The sequence below is a fragment of the Schistocerca piceifrons genome, chromosome 8 (genome assembly GCF_021461385.2).
Source record: "Schistocerca piceifrons isolate TAMUIC-IGC-003096 chromosome 8, iqSchPice1.1, whole genome shotgun sequence".
Lineage (NCBI taxonomy): Eukaryota > Metazoa > Arthropoda > Insecta > Orthoptera > Acrididae > Schistocerca > Schistocerca piceifrons.
In genome coordinates, this window is record NC_060145.1 from 432,166,646 (window position 1) to 432,190,166 (window position 23,521).

Here is a 23,521-nt window from a genome sequence, read left to right on the forward strand (position 1 = left end):
ACTGTAATCATCAAATGCTTCAAATGGCTCTGAGTACTATGGGACAACATCTGAGGTCATCACTCCCCTAGAACTTAGAACTACTTAAACGTAACTAACCTAAGGACATCACACACATCCATGACCTAGTCAGGATTCGAACCTGCGACCGTAGCGGTCGCGCGGTTCCAGACTGAAGCACCTAGAACCGCTCGGTCACTGCGGCCGGCTTGTAATCATCATGAGTAGATGATCAGAATAGTATGGGCGCTCAGAGAGTATGCTGGTGGTACACGATCCACCCGTTCCGAGAGAATTAGGGGGTTGTGCATTTAACATAATGCTGCCTACCTAAATGAGATGGCGTGATGGTGTTGTCGCTATTGATGACCTAAAACTCTGATTCAGCTCTGTCTGTATCACTGTGCTCCGCAAGCTAGCATACACTATGCACAGCAGTGTGACAATGAATATCTACCCTGATATGGTGCCTAATGCTACACTCAATAACAAGCAATTAATGGAACCAAAAGCTCCTAACATTAAAATGGAAACTCAATGTGCTCTGTCTAACATATGTAACAGCTGTCTCATTAGCACCAAGCAGGCACAGAGGTCATTCTTGTGGTAAACACACAAATTCTGCAGGTATCTGATTAACAATTTACCGTCTGTTATGCAACTGAATTGACAACCACTGCACATGTTTTATATGTTGCACTTGGTTAAGTTATCAGCCTGGTGCAATGTTCTTTCTATTGTTCTGGCCATTAGTTATTTTAATCAACAGGCGTCGCACTCTGGATCACATGTATTTGGCATGTTTCAGGGCCATAACAAAACAACGACTAACGAAAAGATGCCATTAAAGCCCCATTACACAGGTAGCAAAACAAACACTCACAAATCATTTGTATTTTTTCACAAAACAGTTACATATCAAATGTTTGGCCACTCAGTGACAATCGACGGACCTCCATGACTGGAACTAAATTATCCTACTTAGTTCACTAGATACTTATACATAATTTTGATGAAATTTTCTGGATTGGAAACTATAAGTTTTGGACTGCAAAGAATGTTATTTAACGGGAAAATTGCAATGTCTCTCATCAGTTATTTTGTGGCAAACTTGCTTCTTTCTTCATTAATTGTTGCCATACTTGCTAAGTTTATGAACCATGATTCTGAGGAATAGTAACGTCTAAATCAGTGTCAAATTAAGAGTGCAACAGTACAGTGATACGACACAGCTCCTCCGGAATACCAGGAAAGTGAATGAAGTTTGGAAGACCTAAATCGTAAAGGAACAACTGACATGTAAAAAGTGTAACACATGATACTGCACCACAATAACTGCTGCAAACCTATATGTTTCCATAAAGACTAAGGTGTCAATCACGACGAGACACAGCTCCACACCAGCAAAAGGCACCACTGTACGTTGATTTCTGGCCTCCCAGTGACACCCCCTCCCACAAATATTCCAACAGCCACTCCAGCAGCGATCAATGAACGAAAATGAAATTATATTAGGATAATTAATCTTTATGTAAGAGTTTTCTGTATGTATAAGCATCTGATGATGAGCAACACATGCTTGAAATGCGTTGTAATATGTTAAATTAAACATAGTCTCCACTACACCAGTGAGAGAATGCTCACATTCTTGATTCCTCAAGTAGCTGTATGCTACTAAAACTTTACCCATTGTCTCAAATCTCGCTGGAATAGTATATTTAAGGCCAGACTTTTTTCTCCTCCTCTGCCTTAACTAATAAAGACCGCAACGAATTTAAGTAAGAGTCCTACGATAGCTTTAAGCGTACTGCAGTGCTGTGTAGGTCTAAAATCAGTTTTTTATAACCCTCAGATGACTGATGGAGTAGCGAAAATTTCACAGATAATTATTTATTAATTCATAGGTGCTCATCTGTCGCTCATTTCCAGTTTTTCGAATAATGGATCTGGAAGAACGACAACATTAGATGATCACCATACAGAATGTTCGTATTTTTCTTCACAGCGACCACAGACCGCTCAGTCAGAAAAGCTGATAAAAAGCTGGTTAATTTAGGTGTAAATCTGTGTTCGGCGTCATAATTTATGAGGCACACCCCAGTGGGTGTGGTGGGTAGGGGGAGGGAGTGGACGTGAAGGATGGTGTGGTAGACCATTTAGAAAAATTTCCGCTACCGGTCACAATAAAAGGTTATTTATTCGTCACATGACCGGTTTCGGGCTTGTGACCATCCTCAGGTGTTTATACATTCATGTACATGTTTATACTGCTGAAGATCAATAAGGTGAAGCATCATCATAATTATACTTACGCTGTGGTGACAGTTTTTCAACTTAGTTGCACATTTCTTATCATTTCCACGTCCATGTTTTAGTTTTATAAAATTTTTCTGCATATTTCACGATTGTGTCGTGCAGATGTTTGTATATAAACACGAGTGCATGAATCAATAGTGAAATATGCAGAAAATTTTTTATAAAACTAAAACATGGACTTGGAAACGACAACAAATGTGCAACGAAATTGAAAAACTGTCACTACAGCGTAATTGTAATAGTGATGCTTCATCTTTATTGATATCCAACAATACAAACATGTACATGAATGTATAAACACCTACGGATGGGCACAAGCCCGAAACTGTTCGTGGGACGAATAAATAATCTTTTATTGTGAGTGGTGGTGGAAACTTTTGTAAACCCTATAAAGGAACAGTCAAGGAGTTTAACAGCATCCACTATGGAGAAAATTCACGAAAGCTTTGTTTAATTACAGTGGCTACAGATGCTTGGTTTCAATCCAGATGCAGAACAGAAAGGGTTATCATGTCGTTTAAAGTTTAGATATATGGACAAATAATTGCTCAATCATCAGTACAGAAAAATTACTGGTGATACGACGTTAATTGTGAGATTTACATAGAGTGCTCACCACTGTTAATCGCGTCGCTTTTAACTGGGTACTTCAACAGCCAGTTCATGACAAAATACTAATGTCAGGAACGACGTTTCACAGTGTTGGAAATCCTTTTAAAGAGCAAAAATACAAAATACAATATTTTAGGAGGCCAGATAGTGTCTCAAAATATATTGTTCATAAAAATATTTAATGTGGCCTGAACATAACTGGAATGACTTTTTTTTTTTTTTTTGGTGGGGTTTAAGGGCGCTCAACTACTGAGGTCATTAGCGCCCAGTCACAGTTATTAGAGCACATGGAATCTAGTAAAACTCAAGGGGAGGGGGGGGGGACACCAGAAAGGCTTGACAAAGATGCAGATAAAATAAGTAAAATTGTTAGATGTCTTCGGACAAGCCAGTTAAAGTTATAAGACGCAGAACACGAGCAGCTGCTCGAGCGTCATCAGCTAAAATATCCGGTAAAGTAGATGGCAGGGACAGGACAACACGAGACTGACTAAAGCGGGGACACGACAATAAAACATGACGCACTGTTAATGCTTGACCACAAGGGCACTGCGGGGCTGGGTCACCGGAGAGCAGGTAGCGGTGGCTAAACCGGCAATGCCCAATCCGCAACCTGGTCAGAAGGACCTCCTCTCGCCGAGATGGTGGGGAGGACGTTGTCCAAGCAGTTGGGAGCGGTTTTACTGCCCGGAGCTTGTTTCCTTGGAGGGATGACCAAGCATCCCACCACAACGACACAAGCCTCTTACAAACATCCCCACGAACGTCAGATGACGGGACACAATGGGAGGCTGGCCGAGGTAGGAGGACTGCAGGCTTAACTGCAGCATCCGCAGCCTCATTCCCAGGCACTCCTACATGTCCGGGAACCCACAGAAAGCTGACAGGAGAACCATTATCAGCGAAAGAATCGAGGGACTGCTGTATCCGTTGAACCAAGGGATGGACCGGATAGGGAGGCTCTGAAGAGCACTGAGTGAGTCAGAGCACATACGATGAATGGCGGTGGCGGCGGGCATACTGAACGGCCTGAGGGGGAGCAAAAAGCTCGGCCGTAAAGCTGGAACATTGGTCGAGGAGCCGTTATTTAAAGGTGGCGGCCCCGACGACAAAGGCACAGCTGACACCATCGTCAGTTTTGGAGCCATCAGTGTAAATAAAGGTGTGACCGGCAAGTCGAGCACGAAGTTCGACAAACCGTGAGCAATACACTGCAGCCGGAGTACCCTCCTTCGGGAGTGAGCTGAGGTCGAGATAAATATGAACCGGAGCCTGGAGCCAAGGTGGTGTCAGGCTCTCACCCTCTCTGAAGGTGGTAGGGAGGGCAAAATCCAATTGTCGAAGCAGGCGACGGAAGCGGACTCCGGGGGGCAGCAGGGCAGACACATACAACCCGTACTGACGGTCGAGAGAATCGGCGAAGAAGGACTGGTAAGAGGGGTGGTTGGGCATAGACAACAGCCGGCAGGCATACCAACACAGCAGTACGTCGCGCCGGTAGGTCAATGGTAATTCGGCAGCTTCAGCATAAAGACTCTCGACAGGACTAGTGTAGAAGGCTCCGGTCGCAAGACGTAACCCCCGATGGTGGATGGAGTTGAGACAGCGTAAGAGGGATGGCCGAGCAGACGAGTAGACGAAGCTCCCATAATCCAGCTTCGATCGGACTATGGACCGATACAAGCGAAGCAGGACAGTGCGATCCGCTCCCCAAGATGAACCACTAAGAACTCTGAGGACATTAAGGGAACGTGTACAACGGGCCGCCAAATAAGAGACATGCGGAGACCAACACAGTTTTCTGTCCTACGTGAGCCCTAGAAACTTAGTTGTTTCCACGAATGGGAGAACAACGGGACCGAGATGTAAGGATGGCGGAAGGAACGCTTTATATCGCCAAAAGTTGATACAAACCGTCTTCTCTTCAGAGAACCGGAAGCCATTTGCCACGCTCCATTAGTATAGACAACGCTGAAGGCAGCGCTCCAGGAGGCATGTTCTCTGGACACTGCAGTAGATCGCGAAGTCATCGACAAAGAGAGAGCCTGAGACATTAGGTGGAATGCATTCCATAATTGGATTGATCGCGATGGCAAAAAGGGCTACGCTCAAGACGGAGCCCTGAGGCACTCCGTTCTCCTGGAGGAAGACGTCGGACAATACGAAACCCACACGTACCCTGAACTTTCGATCCGTTAAAAAGGAATCAATAAAAAGGGGCAGGCGACCGCGTAGGCCCCACCTGTGCATAGTGCGGAGGATACCTCCTCTCCAGCAGATATCATAAGCCTTCTCCAAATCGAAGAACACGGCTACCGTTTGGCGCCTTCGCAAAAAGTTGTTCATGATGAATGTCGACAAGATCACAACGTGATCAACAGCGGAGCGGCGGCGATGAAAGCCGCATTGGACATTGGTAAGTAGCCGTCGAGATTCAAGAATCCGAACTAACCAAGCATGAACCATGCGCTCCATCACCTTACAGACACAGCTTGTAAGGGAAATGGGGCAGTAACTAGAAGGAAGGTGTCTATCCTTCCCGGGTTTGGGTGTAGGAACAACGACGGCGTCACGCCAACGCATGGGGACCTGACCTTCGGTCCAGACGCGATTGTAGGTACGAAGAAGGAAGCTTTTGCCCGCCGGAGAAAGGTGTGCCAGCATCTGAACGTGAATGGCATCTGGCCCCGGATCAGAGGACCGGGACAGTGCAAGCGCACATTCGAGTTCCCGCATAGTAAAGGGGGCATTATAAGTTTCCAGATTCAGCGAGTGGAAGGAAGGTCGCCGAGCCTCTTCTGCCTCTTTCCTGGGAAGGAAGGCAGGGTGGTAATGGGCGGAGCTTGAAACCTCCGCCAAAAACCGGCCGAAGGCGTTGGAGACAGCCACAGGATCAACGAGGACCTCATTACCTGAGGTCAGGCCAGGTACCGAGGAGTGGGCCTTAATACCCGACAGCCGGCGCAGGCCACCCCATACGACAGAAGAGGGAGTAAAACTGTTAAAGGAGCTGGTGAAAGAGGCCCAACAAGCTTTTTTGCTGTCTTTGATGACTCTACAGCATTGCGTTCGGAGTAGTTTGTATCCAATACCATTCGCCAACGTAGGATGGCGGCGAAAGTTGCGTAAAGCACGTCGTCGAGCACGGATAGCGTCTCTACAAGCCTCGTTCCTCCAGGGGACGGAAACGCGACGTGAAGAAGAGGTAGTACGAGGAATGGAACGTTCGGCAGCATTGATGATAACAGCCGTGAGGTATTCGACCTGACTGTCACAACTGAGATAATCGTGGTCCGGAAAGGTCGCCAGGGAGGAGTAAAGTCCCCAGTCAGCTTTCGGTATGTTCCAGCTCGAAGGACGTGGGGATGGGGTGTGGTGCAGGAGACGAACGACACAGAGGAAGTGGTCGCTCGAATAGGTGTCAGAAAGGACATACCACTCGAACCGACGGGCAAGAGTGGTAGAACAGATCGAGAGGTCCAAGTGGGAGTAGGTATGAGTAGAGTCCGAGAGGAAAGTCGGGGCGCCACTATTGAGGCAGACAAGATTGAGATGGTTGAAGACATCCACCAAGAGGGAGCCTCTCTGACAGGATGCAGGAGAGCCCCAAAGGGGATGATGGGCATTGAAGTCGCCAAACAATAAAAACGGCGGAGGAAGCTGAACAATCAGGTGCATCATGTCAGCCCGACTAACTGCGGATGACGATGGAGTGTAGATGGTACAAACTGAAAAAGTAAACGCAGAAAGAGTAATACGGACAGCTATTGCTTGGAGTGGGGTGGTCAATGGGATGGGATGGTAAAATACATCGTCCCAAACGAGCAACATGACCCCACCATGAGCTGGGATACCCTCCACAGGGGTGAGATCATACCGCTCCGAGGTATAGTGGGTAAAGGCAATACGGTCAGTCGGGCGCAACTTGGTTTCCTGGAGACCAAGGACGAGCGGACAGTGCAGGCAGAGGAGCAGTTGTAATTCCTCCCGATTAGATCGAATACCTCTTATGTTCCAATGTAACAAGGCCATCGCTAGTCAAAAAAGAGGGGGAACGAGATGGGGGAAGAGCTGGTCACCTCGACGGCCGCGGAGGGCCAGGTTTCGAGGGAACAACGCTACAACCGGCGGGAGGCGGATCCTGTTCCATCGAGTCGTCGGCAGCTGCGGCCGCTGTCCCTGGTTGTGAGGAGGGGCAGCATCATTTGCCGACGAGAGGCTAGCTGAGCGCCTGGCAGCAGAGCGTCCCGGCGAAACTGAGGACGGCCGGGAGCAGCGACTCACGGATGGAGCGTCTGACGAAACGCGCCAGGTTGGAGAGGGGCATGGAGACTTCTTCTTGGAGACCTTCTTGGAAGTCCAAGGAGGCACAGGAATGGTGGGCTGGACCCGAAGAAGGTCCTCACGCGCGGGGTCCGTTTTGGAACGCTGGACCTCGGAAGCTGGGAACCGGAACGTTTCCCCGATGGACGCCTGAGAAGAGGATCGCTTCTCAGGCGGCAGGGGGGGAGGAGGAGGAGGAGGAAGGGTGGCCCCTGGGGCAGAGGGGGCGGGGGCCACGGGGGAGGAGGATTTGGAAGGGAGGGATTTGGGAGGTGGAGGCAGAGACCCCGGATGGGGGGAGGAGGCGGAGGGGGGCAGGATAGGGGTGAGGATACCGCGGAAGGAGTGGACACAACTGAGGCAAACGAAGTGTTCAACGGCACGGGGTGGAGGCGGTCATACTTCTTCCTGGCCTCAGAATAAGAGAGACGATCCAAAGTTTTGAGTTCTTGTATCTTCTTCTCCTTCTGATATGCGGGGCAGTCTGAGGATCTAGGCGAGTGGATGCCAGGACAATTAACGCACCAAGGTGGTGGGGTGCATGTATGTTCCTCACGAAGAGGATGTCCACAATCGCCACAAAGGGGCTCAGCCTCACACCGTGACGACATGTGCCCAAAGCGCAAACACCTAAAACAGCGCATAGGAAGCGGGACGTAAGGTCGCACGTCGCACAGGTAGCACATCACCTTTACCTTCTCCGGGAGAACGTCCCCCTCGAAGGTGAGGATAAAGGCCCCGGTGTCGATGCGACGGTCTTTGGGGCCGCACTGGACTCGCCGGACGAAATGCACGCCTCGGCGCTCCAGGTTGGCCCTGAGCTCCTCAGATTGCAGCAGGAGGTCCCAATGAAAAATAACCCCCTGCATCCTATTTAGTGCCAGATGCGGGACAATGGACACTGGGATGTCTTCTAGGCGGTCGCACGCCTGGAGCGCCGCCGACTGTGTGGCGGAGGTGGTCTTTATAAGAACGGACCCCGAACGCATCTTACTGAGAGCCTCGATTTCCCCAAAGATGTCCTCAATGTGCTGAACAAAGAACATGGGCTTGGAGGTGGCGAACGTCCCCCCATCTGTTTGAGAACAGACCAAATAGCGGGGGAAGTACTTCGCCCCAAGCCGGCAGGCCTGTCCCTCCTCCCAGGGAGTGGCCAAGGGGGAAAGGGCAGGAGAACCAGAAACAGAGACAGTACCTTTCCGTTTGGAAGACTCGGCCCCAGAGCGACCTGATACGTGTTGACGTTTCATCTGCGAAACGTCCGCCCCGATACCACCCACTCCGACCAGGGGCTCTCCCCACGGGCGCCACCCAGCCTCAGCAAGGGCCACCTCACAGGATGACCGTTGCCGGGAGTCCTGATGCCCCAAGGAGACGGGCATCTACTCCTTGGCCGACGTGGGGAGGGTGCAGCTCAGGTATCGGCAGTATGATCCCTGTGTTGTCAGGAGGCTACAACCTAGAGGGTACATGACGACCCCACCACAACGGGCTGGCTACCGTGCTGGATTTATGGTGCCATGGAAAGTCCATCATGATCGTAGGTGCAGATGGGGACGCAGTATGGGCGTAACTTGTACAACCCATCAGGCGTTTAGGCCCAATTTGAGGAATAGTGGGTATGGTTACAACGCCGGTACAATGCTGAGTGCCAAGGTCTTAGTGCACTGAGGACCAGTGGTACACCACGTAAGGCGTCCTTCCCCAAAAGGCTTGTACTTCTGTAGAATTTTGAAAAATGGAGGTCAAACCCCAAGGGGGACCATCACCAGGCAGGAATACCTCGGGCCTATTCTTACCCCGGACCTGCAGGGGGAGGAATGACTTATGTGGCGGAGTTAACTCAAATTCCAGTGAATGTGGTAGTGATTTTAAAATGACACTTACAATAATAAAAATGAGTTTAAAAGCGTTAAAGGTGGTCTCATATCAAATGACGCGTTTCCTAGTATTTGCAACATCGTTGTCTCGATTTACATCTGGACTGATTGCCTGAAAGAACAGTGTTTTCTAGCGATCTTTTGTGCTATCCATTTCGTATAGCCAAAGAGATTAGAGGACATGCTAGACAGTTATGTTATGTGGGTTGCAGGCACATTGGAAAAACGAATCTCAGATCGTATGAAAGTACTTTTGATAAAATGTGTAAGGGTGCTACTACGTGAATTGTTTTTCACAAACCAAGAAATATTGTATCTGCCTGACTGTCTTGATCTAAAGTTTTCAGTACGTCTTGTGAGAAAAGTGTGTGTTGGATTTCAAATGCTCGATGTTTTCGGAATCTACGCTGGTTGGCATGGAGAGGGTCATTCTGTTCGAGATATCCCCTTACATTCGAGTCCAGAATATTTTATGAGATTCTACAGCAAATCTATGTCAAGGATGTTGTACGGTAGTTTTGTGGATCATTTCTACAACCCTTCTAGTAAACAGGAGTGACCTATGCTTCTTCGAAATACTGGGCATGGTTTTTTTTTTTTTTTTTTTTGTTTGAGTGATACATTACAGTTAAAAGAAGGGCTAACTCAATTGCAGGATAGGCACAGAATCTCTTAGGGAGTCTATTGGGCCCTGAAGCTTCAGCTGCTTCACACCACCACTAATATCCATTTTACTTATTTCAGTTGTACGAGGATCAAATTGAGGCTGTTGTCCTGGGTTTTCCATTGTAAAGGAGCAGTTGGAAACGGAGTTAAGCATTTGGTACCCTCAATTTCAATTTCTGTCTCGTCCATGAGTGTCTGGTCACTAACTTCGGTGCCTCTGACAGCCTTTGCCTACTGTGCTGGTGTAAGCTGTCACCAGCACACCTGTCGGCAAAGATGTAGTGCGAACATTGATAGTAGGCGCAGGATCAAGAGCGACTATCGCTAGAGAGGCCAGAGAGACACCTACAAGCAACACCCTGACAGCGCCCTCTCGACAACAAGAATTAAGGCCGCCGCCGCTGACCTAACTCACTCACTCAATCGTTTGAACTCACCTTACAGATTCACTCATCCAGTTGGCGTCTGTCAGTATACTTGTGGAACGGGTACAGTTCATCGCAGGTTACGACAGTACATAGAGATCAGATTAGTGAATATAGCGGGACTATCAGTGAGACTAACGTTTGTTAGAAAGATTAGCGATATTGTCTCCATCGGAGAGGACTATTACTTATGAGCTTGTACCACAACACATGGACTCTATTCAAAACAAGTTTCCAGTTCATGTAAATGAAGAACCGTATTAATCCATGTGTGCTTTTGTGTTGTAGAAAGAGGATACCGGCCACCCATAACAACGTCCTCTCCCTTGCTTCCTAGCCGTACAAGACTGTACACATACAACCAGAATTTCTTCGTTTTTGTGAAACATCATTAGTCAAAAGTCTGCTACAGAGGTCATTGAAGGCTTCACGCATTGTTCTCCTGACAACCAAATGCGTTTAATTCAGGTGCACTCTATCTAGAGCCCTATGCTTTATTTTATATCTATTTTGCAACAGTCTCTGTTTCTTTAGAAGTTTCCTTATAGTAACTCTTTACCACAGAGGATCACTCCTATTACGAACTGTTCTAGTGGATGGATATCTATGTAGTGTATTGCTGAAATAATCTTTTAAACTTGAGCCATAGCTCGACTACATGCTCCTATACTGTTCTAATAGTTTCAAGTTCCACACTGAGATACAACACAAGAGCTCTTTTATCTATCTTACTGAAAATACGTGCCTTTCTACTTGTTTTAATTGTCCTTTGTATTCTGGAAATCATTGCTACCACAGCTGTATAACGGTCACTGATACCAGTTCCGATATAGATGTCCTCAAAAAGGTCAGGTCTATTTGTTGCTGTAGTGTCCTGCCCACTCGTCTAATATAGGATGCCTAGGAAGCTGTTTTCTCGCATCGTTAGACAACAAATTCAAGCAAAACATATTATTGGAGTTTACTACAGCAAGTTAAACTGACCATACTTAACTCTGAGTATTCACAAAGACTGGTCGGAAGCTAATGGCCACATGCAAATAATGTTATCGATATACAAAATTTCAATGCAAGCAAAAGAATACAGCTCATAGGTCACTGCTGTTGTGATTCTATGACGGCTCGTCTTCTACTCCGGCCGCGGCTAGGCGGCGCGGCGCTCATATTCTCTTCGTATAGATGGCGCTCCTGTCTTAGTTTGGTCCTGGTCGGCCCGCTATTGGCTGACGCCGCATCACTGCCCTCTCTGCTCTTCCGTTCTTCATCGTCGCGCCGGCGCTTATCGTTCTCCCCTCCCCCCCCCCCCCCCCCCCCCCCCCGAAAGCGACGGACCGTCGTCGTGCAGGGAGGCCGACAGCGGCGGAGGAAGCCGGAGGGTGGACGCTTCACTGGACCGGAAGCTGTGCCTGCAGGGGACGTCAAGCTTCTGGTCGTACCCCGCCATCCGGCCTTCGCCCTGGCGGAAACGTCCCCCAGTAAACGACCAGAAGGTACGCGTCCACCTCCGGAGGCCAATAACCAGATGAAGGAAGCATTAGCTGCTGGGGTGTGGGCGGGCCCAGTCCATAGGTAGGAGGCGGAGGAGGTGAAGGCTCCGTCTCCATAGGGCCGTCCCGCGGTATCGTCATGACACCCTCTGGCGGCCGCTGTGGCCGCGCTGTCCTCGGGATCCGTGAACCTGGGGAGAGAGACACAGAAGGATCACCGAGCACATGACAGTGGCGAAGTTGATTGTGATGTCAGCGCTGCAACCCTTCTGCACCTGAAATGAGATACATGCAGGCGCCTAGTCGACGAACGATCACGCCTCGCGCCCACCGTCTTGCTGCAGCTAAAAACTCTGTAAAACCACAATATCATGCGGCACGAAGCGATACTTGCTGTCTTCCTTCGGCGCCGGATGCTGAAGAGGATGGAGCAGGTGGAGCAGTGTCCGATGGCTGCGGCCGTGAAGCAATTCCGCCGGCGATGGTACATCTCGTGGGTGCGAACGATAGGAGGCGAGAAGCGGTTGCAATGCGTGTGTGCGGAGAGAAGTTTGGCCATCTGCTGCTTGAAGGTTCTGACAAAACGTTCCGCTTTGCCGCTTAACTGTGGATGGAACGGTGCACTAGTTAGATGGTGTATTCCATTGCGTTAACAGAATGTTTCAATTTCATTTGATGTGAACTGAGGACCGTTGTCTGACACAATGACTTCAGGTAAACGTTCGAGGCAAAAAGTAGAGGACAACACCTGAACTGCGCTACGCGACGTTGTCGAGTTCATTGGCACAGGAAAAGGAAACTTGCTATACGAGTCAACCACAACCAACCAAGGAGTGTTCCAAAAAGGTCCTGCAAAGTCGGTACGCACATGGTGCCATCGTGATTGCGATTTAGGCCAATCAGAGAACTTCGTGGCGGAGCGGACCGATTTTCCGCAAATGCATGAGACTGACGTCATCTGTTTTATTTAAGGTGTCCGTACCCTACTAAGTACAATGTCGACGCGCTAACTGTTTCAGTTTCTGAATATAAGTAAGAAGCTACAGCAACTAGTGTGGCTGCAAGCGATTTCAACAAACTGAGTTTCATCAGTAGAACGAATTACAAATCACTGCTACTAAATGTAGTAACAATGCCCAAGCGTAGATAAACAAATGGATAACGCCCATCCAAAACAGTGAAAGGATAACAAGTCACGCCACTGAATGTGGCTGTTGGAAAGTCCTTAACAGCGTATCACCCTTAATAAAATCCTTTAAGCAATAAAATACACAACCTCCCAATATACAAGCAAAGCTGAGAAGGCATACATCTTATATGTGATTCCGGGCTGGTACGCGCCAGCAGAAACATTGAGAATGACCCTTAAATAAATATAAAGTCCCTCACAACATAAGCTGGGAAGACATGCAATTTAAATGTGATTCTCAGCTGCTCCACACCAGCATAAACAATGGCAATGATCTTTAAATAAATATATAGTCCCCCAAAATACAGGATAAGCTGGCAAATATAGCAGGCCGCTATCACAGCCAACAGGCAACAAGCAGGCAAGATTTACAGTGGGCGCAGTTAGCTAATGACTGTGGATAAAAGGAAAAGATCAACAGTTACTATTCATAAATAAAAGGCCTTAAAACTTAACACGCTCCAGAAGTAGCAATAAGGGTGCAAGGTTGAAACGAGTAGTTAAAGAGTAGATACAGTGGAGAGGAATATCAGGCTTGCAAAACCTGCTTGAAACCTTATGAGCACAGTGAATTCACATGTTGGGTAGATTTATAGTTCCAGCCGGCCGGAATGGCCGAGCGGTTCTAGGCGCTACAGTCTGGAACCGCGCGACTGCTACGGTCCCAGGTTCGAATCCGCCTCGGGCATGGATGTGTGTGATGTCCTTAGGTTAGTTAGGTTTAAGTAGTTCTAAGTTCTAGGGGACTGATGACCTCAGACGTTAAGTCCAATAGTGCTCGGAGCCATTTGAACCATTTTTTTTGAGCCAACACAAAGCGGCTGGTAGACGCAGCAGAAGCAAAACATGCTTCTACTCCTGGTCCAGAAAACGAACGCGTCGTCCGCTACCAAAGCTACCCTGCCAACACACATCGGAAGGGAACAGTAAGCTGTCCAAATAAGGCTGCAGTCGAGAATGCCCAGGATGTAGCCAATATTAACTTATGCTACAATTTTTATGATAAACCCAATTTGTAACAGAGAATGCCCGTACACTTGCACAGAATATGGCCTGGCAGAATAAATTACGTCAGTTACACTAAGTAATGACCATACACACAGTTACTTGGAGGCGTGTTAATATAATAAGTCTAATTCCATATTAACACAGACGTGACCTTACGATAAAGAACACCAATAAAAAAACAACACTTAACTGACCCAGGTGTGAAGGAGCCGTGACATCCAGGATTCCAAGCCGGGGTGTTATTGCCTCCAGTCCGTGCAGGAGGTCTTCGAGATGCCGTAATATTTAAGCTTGCAGAGTAGGCTGGCAACTTGCCGACCGGGTTTTACGTGGCATCCACTGCTGTTTCCGCAACTCGCTGCTGCCAGTCCCTAATCCAGTCGCCCCCGACCGATTTAACCACTCGCGGCTTCAGCCCCAGTCCCCCAAAAGCAACTTGCCAGGCCACGTGGCCTTCAGCTAACTGTCCGTACCAGGGCCCGCCAAACCAACCACACACGCGTCGACCAAAGACCCTAGCTCCCAACATATGATCGCTATCGGCAACCCAAGTAGTTAGTGGCCAAGTGGAGTGCCATGCTCAACAGAATTAAAGTTGCCACGGCTCACTCGTTGACAGAAAGCTTTATAAATTGGCATTCACAGTTCAAGGTGTGCATTCCTGAAAAATGAACCGCAAACAAGTGTTGGATTATCCTGTAATTGTACTACCGGTTTCACAACGTTGGAGTTGCAACTTCAGGTACGTCGAAATAAAGAAGAATACCACATTAGGGAAGTAAGAATTATAAAAGATCATAAGTGTATAAAAAAAATAGTATGGCAAGAATCTAGGTAGAGGAATATAACATCGCATACTAAGGACCTAAGTGTCACAAGAAAATTTAAATATGTAAGTTAACTTGAAAGCTAACCTTACAATTAAGTGGTATCTTTTCAATTAATCTGAATGTGGGGGTAAAGTGTGGCCTCAATACAACTGTCGCGCAAACGGAATGCAGTAGGATGTGCCGTAAATCAGAGCTGGATGAAGCACGGGGTGGAATTTTAGCAGTGAGAGCGTAAACAAGAATTCTGGAAAAAGAACATTTATTACGTCGGTAAATTTAATTGCACACATGAAGGTATATAGTGAGTAGTATGGTGGTTGCTGTTGCCTGCAATCTATTACGTCGCATATTAATTAACCCTAGAACATTACTTCGGAGTACCCTGCAAGGTCTATGATCTATTGAAGAGGAATGATCAAAGGATGGTTTAATCACGAACACTTACATTCACACGCACTTGAGAGACTAACAGGAAGGAAATGAACTGAAAATCTTCACCACAGCACACGTGCGTAGCAAGAGGCGCTGTTCCCTTGATTTCAACATGCAGGATAAACGAATAAAATTTCTATTAAAGTGAATTGCTATAAAAATTAAGCATAATTAAGAATCACAATGAAATCAGATATTCTACAGCGGAAGATCACTGTGACCTTGGCACTGTAAACTTTCTCATTAGATCGCTACCACGTGGTCCTCACAAACAAAAGCGTGCACAAAGAAAGTTATGAAGTGAGACGAATTGCACAAAATTCAGTCATAAAATCACGGAAATCATACGCAATACACATGCTCTCGCGAAAGGGATACTAAACAAAATGAACTGAATCACAATAAACTCAACACAGCGGCATGTGTTTAATTAACAGTTCAACTGAACAATGGCCTACGCCGTCCCTGGATTTTAACGCATTTAACACTCGCGAATTAGCAAGTAAAATTTGTCAGACATGATGATAACCTATGAACGATGAAAGGAATAATTTACTTTGATTACCTTTGAAAAACTTGCATAAAACACAACATTAACTTCTCATCGGAAAAGCACACTTACCGCCACTGCGTCTTACCCGCCTCGCGCCCCACGGAACATTCCATGAGCATTCGCTCTCCAACCAAAACCGCTCCCCATACCTACGGAAGTGGCCAGAGGAACACTTCTTGTGGTGCCAACCTATAAGAAAGGTTCGTGCAAGGCAAACAGAAACGTCTTTGCTACCTGGTACCCCTTTCCTACATTTGGCTGTTCTGACACATTGGCAGATTACTACACTCCCACAGATCGACATACTGAAATTCTTACACACTCTCATTCATACGCTCAACTGATCGGACAAGAAGAGGAAAGAAAAGACACATTGAAATATGACATTTAAATTTATCAAACATAAGTGTGGGGCTCCGACAAGTATCAATAACCTAACGAAATGTTAAAACGTAGGTATACTGTCGCCAACACAAACACCCTTAGCTGCTCAGTCTTTTCCCTATTCTTCTTTACGTCTAGGGTAATAGACCATTTGCGCCAACATTGCGGTGCCAGAGACAAACAAATGAAGCTGTGTGGTATGGCAAAATCATGAAGAGGCTCATGCAGAGACTTACTTATTTTCAGATCATTTACAGGCAACAGTTGAGTGCATTGCACGTCCCATCATTCCCAGTTAGGTTGTGACACCTGATTAAAATAGTGACGAAAATCAAAGCTAAAACGGGAGGAATGAAGAAGAATGCCACAGAAAGAAAGCTCTAAAAAGAATCAGGAAAATGGAGGCTTACCGATGAAACAGAAATTAAATAGCAATCGTAATAAAAGAAAGGACGTAGTGAAAAGCGCGAAAAAGCTATTGTAGAATAAGATTAGAATGAGTAAAGGAGCAGTAGAAAGACGCAAAATAAGACTCGTTATTTTAAAATCTTACTGCACTGGATCTGATACACATCGGTGAGAAGTGACGTGTTCTGGTAGCGGAAGATTACTGTGCATATATGTGAGCAAAAAGTAAACAGGCAGGCGCCGCTTTCCCAGAAAAGGCGGACGCCAGATGAAATTGTAACTAATCGAATAAAAATTTTGGAAGGTGTCCTTACAACAGACGTATAATGTTAAAAATGCGTATCCTTCATCCCACCTGTTTTATCTTTGACTTTCGTCCCTATTTTGACGAATTGTTACAGCCTGACTTTTGAATGATGGAACGTCCAGCGCCGTCAACTTTTGCCTGTAAATGATCAGAAAGTAAGTAAATTCTATATTTAAGCTTGCTTCTGTTAGTTACGTCCTTTTTATTTGATGTTATAGATTTTGCCAGTACAAAACTATTCTTTTATAATTTTGTAAATTTTCTTTATAATTTTCAATTCCCTCATGTGCTGTTCTTCTTTATTTAGATGTACCTGACGATGGAACTCTTAATTTTGTGGATCCGGTAGTATTAAAGGGTTATACAACAGCTATTTGCGGTTTATTTTTCAAGAATCTATCGCGCTGGATATGACTTGCCTCCTGCAACAAATACACTATCTCCAGTTCTCATAAGCCTGTCCTTTCGATAAACGCCTAAATTTTCTCCAAACATCTCACTGCTGTCAGCAAAGAGCCGGCGATTGAAAGGGAAGTGGGGACCATAGTGCTCGAAGACCAGTGTCGCACGCGAGATGACAGTGGAAAGAGTGAAGGTCATAGCGGATCAGTTTTCAACAACTTGCACGACATTTCGAACACGACAAAGTTTTCCGAGAATGCTCCTACAAATAGCCCTACAAATAGCCCTTACAAATAGGCCTCCGAAGCGACGCAGCAGTGAAAATGTTCCTGTTGTGTCAAGTAAATCCAGACGGCACCTTTAGCCGACCAGTCATCGGAAACGAGTGCTGGGCGTATCACTATGACCCCAAGATAATGAAGCAAAGCGAGTGAACGGAACATGTGTACCGCCTAAAACGACGAAGACCCAATAATCATAGGGCAAGGTGATGCTGAATATGGCATGCCTGAAGAGTAATGAGTACTGTATTCCTCGCCTTGATTTTCCTGTGGATGACTAATTTTTTTATATCGGTGTGCTTGCCTTAATGCATGCAAGTAAACTTACGATCTCATAATAAGAGCTGATTAGACTACAAGATTGACTACTCCCAAGTTTAGTGGAATTTAATTTGAGGTGAATGTGATAACAACGTCAATATTCCTGGAGGTATGCTCCGTCTTTGCAACTAAATGAAAGCCAGTTTATTTTTTGCCATGCGCGTTTCATTTCTATTGTTTATGTAGCTAACCGAGCGGTCTAAGGCGCTGCAGTCATAGACTGTGCGGCTGGTCCCGGCGCAGGTTCGAGTCCTCCCTCGGGCATGGGTGCGTGTGTTTGTCCTTAGGATAATTTAGGTTAAGTAGTGTGTAAGCTTAGTAATTAAGTCCCATAAGATTTCACACACATTTGAAAATTTTTTTGTTTATGTAGCATATTCACTGGTCTGTAATACATGTTTGTTTGTATATATACGAGTGCTGCCCAGAAAATAATGCACAGCATTTTTTCTTCAACATTTCTTTGTTGAACATAATGAGAATTACACACTAGAAAGAACTGTATTTTCACACCCTATTTTTCCACACAATCTCCATCTCGTCCTATGGCCTTCCCCCAGCTCGAAACAAGGGTGTGTATGCCCTGTCGGTACCAGTCCTTGACCTGATGGCGGAGCCAGTGCTTCACTGTGTCAATCACACACACACACACACACACACACACACACACACACACACACACACACACACGTTGAAGACGCAGTGAAAAACGCGCCTGAAAACCGCCGTAAATCGGACACCTGGAGTAAACACGTCTCCGGGACGATGCATATCGAAGGGGAAAATTGAAAATCGTAAGTAACACCAAAAGATAATTTAACCTCACGAAACTTGTGCTACAAATGTTGTTTCTAACCTGAAAATCAAGAGAATAACATGAGAAAACGCAACATAGTAACTAACTTGTAACTACTACATAATACATTTATTGTATATATACAGGGTGTTTCAAAAATGACCGGTATATTTGGAACGGCAATAAAAACTAAACGAGCAGCGATAGAAATACACCGTTTGTTGCAATATGCTTGGGACAACAGTACATTTTCAGGCGGACAAACTTTCGAAATTACAGTAGTTACAATTTTCAACAACAGATGGCGCTGCAAGTGATGTGAAAGATATAGAAGACAACGCAGTCTGTGGGTGCGCCATTCTGTACGTCGTCTTTCTGCTGTAAGCGTGTGCTGTTCACAACGTGCAAGTGTGCTGTAGACAACATGGTTTATTCCTTAGAACAGAGGATTTTTCTGGTGTTGGAATTCCACCGCCTAGAACACAGTGTTGTTGCAACAAGACGAAGTTTTCAACGGAGGTTTAATGTAACCAAAGGACCGAAAAGCGATACAATAAAGGATCTGTTTGAAAAAATTCTACGGACTGGGAACGTGACGGATGAACGTGCTGGAAAGGTAGGGCGACCACGTACGGCAACCACAGAGGGCAACGCGCAGCTAGTGCAGCAGGTGATCCAGCAGCGGCCTCGGGTTTCCGTTCGCCGTGTTTCAGCTGCGGTCCAAATGACGCCAACGTCCACGTATCGTCTCATGCGCCAGAGTTTACACCTCTATCCATACAAAATACAAACGCGGCAACCCCTCAACGCCGCTACCATTGCTGCACGAGAGACATTCGCTAACGATATAGTGCACAGGATTGATGACGGCGATATGCATGTGGGCAGCATTTGGTTTACTGACGAAGCTTATTTTTACCTGGACGGCTTCGTCAATAAACAGAACTGGCGCATATGGGGAACCGAAAAACCCCATGTTGCAGTCCCATCGTCCCTGCATCCTCAAAAAGTACTGGTCTGGGCCGCCATTTCTTCCAAAGGAATCATTGGCCCATTTTTCAGATCCGAAACGATTACTGCAACACGCTATCTGGACATTCTTCGTGAATTTGTGGCGGTACAAACTGCCTTAGACGACACTGCGAACACTTCGTGGTTTATGCAAGATGGTGCCCGGCCACATCGCACGGCCGACGTCTTTAATTTCCTGAATGAATATTTCGATGATCGTTTGATTGCTTTGGGCTATCCGAAACATACAGGAGGCGGCGTGGATTGGCCTCCCTATTCGCCAGACATGAACCCCTGTGACTTCTTTCTGTGGGGACACTTGAAAGACCAGGTGTACCGCCAGAATCCAGAAACAATTGAACAGCTGAAGCAGTACATCTCATCTGCATGTGAAGCCATTCCGCCAGACACGTTGTCAAAGGTTTCGGGTAATTTCATTCAGAGACAACGCCATATTATTGCTACGCATGGTGGATATGTGGAAAATATCGTACTATAGAGTTTCCCAGACCGCAGCGCCATCTGTTGTTGAAAATTGTAACTACTGTAATTTCGAAAGTTTGTCTGCATGAAAATGTACTGTTGTCCCAAGCATATTGCAACAAACGGTGTATTTCTGTCGCTGCTCGTTTAGTTTTTATTGCCGTTTCAAATATACCGGTCATTTTTGAAACACCCTGTATAAACAAACATGTATTACAGATCACTGAAGGTGCTTCATAAATAAAAGAAGCGCAACGCGTATGGCGAAAGACAAACTGCTTTTCATTTAGTTGCAAAGACGGAGTACACCTCCAAGAATTTTGAAGAGGCTAAGGAACCAGAGAAAATGGAAAAAAATGACGATAATCCTCCATGTATTGTATGTCTGTTACCTACAAGCAAATGAGACCTTTAAAAACCATGTGACACTCTGAAAAGGAATGGGATGCTGTAAAGAAGACAGCTCTCGAAATAGATGTAGGGAATACGAGAAATTCTTAAGTGTGCGGCCGCCGCTATCGAAATGAAGTTTGAAAAACACTGCTACCGACGCTTACAAATTCAGACGTGCAGCCGAGCCGTGAGGCAGGGTCGATCTAATTTGCGATATCAAATTTTCCCCGCGGCTGCAAACGACGTCGCGGGACCGCGGCGCGTTTCACTCAGGCCCGCCGGGCGCGTATGACGTGACCCGCATCCCCTCGCGGAGGTGCAATTGATTCGCGGACCTGTTCGCCGGCCGGCGCAGCTCCCCCGCCTCACATCGCCCCTGGCGGTGGCTGAACCAGGGGCGCGCAATTTTCTGACAGGCCTCGGCCGTCCACCTAACGTGCGCAGTCACCGGAAGACGTGGGAAGCAGTAACCAGCCGAGCGCCATGGAAGTGCGTCGGTACTCTTGCTGTATTAGTAACCCGGTAGACAAAAAAGTGGACCCGTCCCTGAAAGGACTGCTTTCCTAACATTTCCTTCCGCTTTTAGAATATTATTATCTGTAAAGCAGAAGCAGCACAAAAATTGCACAAATAATTAAGGTTATCAGCCAAAGTATTTCTGAGAAAATTAGTTAGATATCTACTATATTATGATGTTCGCAATAATATTTATACAAGGCTAAAAAGCAGATTACTGTTTGACTGAATCACTACAGTATTTCATACCACTGATTTGACCACTTAGAAAAACAGTCAGGCTACAGACAACGATCAGGGGATTAAGTTACACATACAGTTTCATCTTCTGATGCTAATCTGTGAAAATCATAAAAAAATTATGTTACTAAGAGAACTTTATTTAGAAATTAAGATCAATAATCATACACATCATCGTCGTATTTCAGAATTTTCTGAAAGTAGTGGACTAGAGAGTTAGAAAATGTCCTTTCATTACAAGTGCTACTTTTGCAAAATTTAACCTCAGTCATTTAGTAGAAAAGTGTACGTGCATGTTAAAAATTCAGTTTCCGGTAAGTCGCAAAAGATTTACGAACTTATTAGCTTATCAGCACATTCAGCACATTTAGACTGCATATTCCTGTTCGTCAACTGTTTCTTTATCCTGCGTGCTCTTTCTCTTCTTTCTTTTATTTATTCTAGCGTCCTTGGCAACAGCTTCTGCAGGTATCTCCGCTTTGGTACTCACAACCTATTAACAATAGTTAGACCTTAAACGATATTCCTTCCATCCAGGTATCCTAAGTTTTTTCAGAACATGAATCCTACTAATTGCACGTCACTGAGAGTTATTACTGCATCTTCTATAAACCTAACTCTTTTGAGACACTGCTTCATGATAGATAGTCTCATTGCCGGCCGCGGTGGTCTCGCGGTTCTAGGCGCGCAGTCCGGAACCGTGCGACTGCTACGGTCGCAGGTTCGAATCCTGCCTCGGGCATGGATGTGTGTGATGTCCTTAGGTTAGTTAGGTTTAAGTAGTTCTAAGTTCTAGGGGACTGATGACCACAGCAGTTGAGTCCCATAGTGCTCAGAACCATTTGAACCATTTTTTAGATAGTCTCATTATACGCGAATAGTCTAAGGGGACCTGATCGTGAAAAATGACCAAGAATTTGAAAAGTTTCTTCTCTATAGAAAAGAGCATTTCATGCTGATTACAAAATGTATAGTTTCTCGATAAATTTAGTTTGAACATAATGTTGCACGGCTGCCACACCCCTCTGACCTTACGAATTGAGTCAGATCGACAAATACAGTATTCGGTGTTCATTCCCCTATGCAGCTGTTGAAGCTTTCGTTGAGGTTCTGTGAGAGACGATGGAGGTATCTCCTAAGACGATTTGTTTACCAGATCCCTTTATTTAGGCTCATTTGTCTCCATAACAGCAAGGAACGCTAGTGAGAGTATTGTATGCCTGTACACCCAATATCTATAGGTGACTGTTGAGCCAAATGAAGTGTATTATTCGATGTTGCTTTCAGATGGTTGCCTCAAAACTCCCATTTGGTGTTAAATTTCTTTATTCTTGCTATTTCTAATACAGAAAACACATACACTGACACAGAGAAACTCAGCTGTAACTAAGAAGCAGGCGTGCTTGCAATTCCGAAAGCAAAAAGTAAAAAAGTATAGGATCTTTGCTTGCAGATAAGCTAAAGTCTTCTACATACTCGTCTACTTAGTTTCCTGCAGTCACATCGTTCTAGAATACAGTTATCTTTAGGATTCATATCCAAAATCTGAAAAAAAGTAAGGAGAACGGAAATACGTCGAGTATTCCGACGCACTTCAAAAGGTCAGAGAGGTGTGGAAGTTGTGTAACATTATGTTCAAACAAAATTTATGAACAAACTACACATTTTTTTCTAACCGTCATGAAATGCTCTTTCCTACAGAGGAGAAACGTTTTCTTCAAATTTTACACGAGCAGACTACTCTCGCGTGATGAGGCTGTCTGTTATGAAGGAGTGTCTTATAGCTGCACGAATATTTAGTCCGATTTTGATAAGATTTTGAAATGGTGCAACTTCCTTTAACCGTTCAGAAATGTGAAATCGCGAACTTAACAAACGAAAATAATTAAGTATGACTACGATATTAATGAGTCAGAACTATAAACAGTCTACACATACAGATGCCTGGATGTAACAATTAATTGAGAAATGAAATGAAACTGTGACGTAGACGCAGGTGTAGATAGCGCTGGTGACAAGACTTCGGTTCTCAGGCAGGATACTGGGAAACGCAACCAGCCAACTAAGACGATAGCTTACGAAGTCGTGTCCTAACACGAAAGACAAGTTGCCGACGAGGCATTTAGAAAGACAAACAAACTTCCAGCGAATGCAGGTTGAGAACTTCGATCACCGCCACAGAGTGTCACAAGGAACCTGCGAGAGGCGCGGATTTTGAGATTCTATAGTAAGCTCGCAGCAGGAAACTCGTGGAGCTC